Source organism: Canis aureus, chromosome 12 (genome assembly GCF_053574225.1).
Source record: "Canis aureus isolate CA01 chromosome 12, VMU_Caureus_v.1.0, whole genome shotgun sequence".
NCBI lineage: Eukaryota > Metazoa > Chordata > Mammalia > Carnivora > Canidae > Canis > Canis aureus.
Window position 1 is genome coordinate 63,671,532 of NC_135622.1, and position 894 is coordinate 63,672,425.

Sequence of the window (894 nt, forward strand, 5' to 3'; positions counted from 1 at the left end):
TACCTGTGAGCGAGCTGCATATCAAGTGGATGCATCTACAAACCAAGCCTGGGCTCTTCCTTCTGTCATTAGTTTCTCCTACAACCATGGGTATGAGCTGAGGACAGCTGATGCCATGATACTGAGAGATCACATGAGAGTCAAGGACATCTGCTCATACAGCTTCTTGTGTCTAATCCCACTTTTGCTTGTTCCCATCAAACCACTTCCATCATGCCGTAGCTTGTTCCCAGCCTATTTACATGGCCTACTGGCCGGTCATGATGGGCAATTCCAAACGCATGGCCACTTGGAGGTCCATGGTCAGGCATTCTGTCTCTACCAATAGCGTGCCACCTATTATTTTTCAAAAGGTGGCAATGGTCCATTGCAGATAAATTGAACTCACTTTGCGAGTCCAGAGTCTTACATTTGTCCTTTCGATCATGGTGTCAGCCATAAAATCTACATTGCACCTGTTCCCATTACTAATATCTCTGACATCATAGGATCTGCTGGGTCACATGGCTTGAGTCTTGGTAGTACCATAGCCTGGGCCTGCTACAGTGCCATTCATGATTTGGGCTCCACTGGATTCCTTTCGTGTTACTGTGTATGGACTGCAGCAGTATTTTCAGTATGGAATGTGCTGCCTCAAAATCCAAAGAGGACTACCAAGGGGTGTGCTTCCTTGTGGTGGAGGGCAAGATGCCATAGCTTGTCCTTTGTTTTGGACAAGATGCCCTGATCGCTGGACCCCTAACAGTTTCACTGAGGTGCATGTTCCTGAATGTGTGAAGGTTATTCTGCTACACTCTGGAGTGTGTGGATTACCAGAGCCTCCAACAGTCCAGCTGCTTCTTGCTGGTCAGGGAAGAATGAGGTCACAGAGAGTTGGTCAATGTGACATCAGGT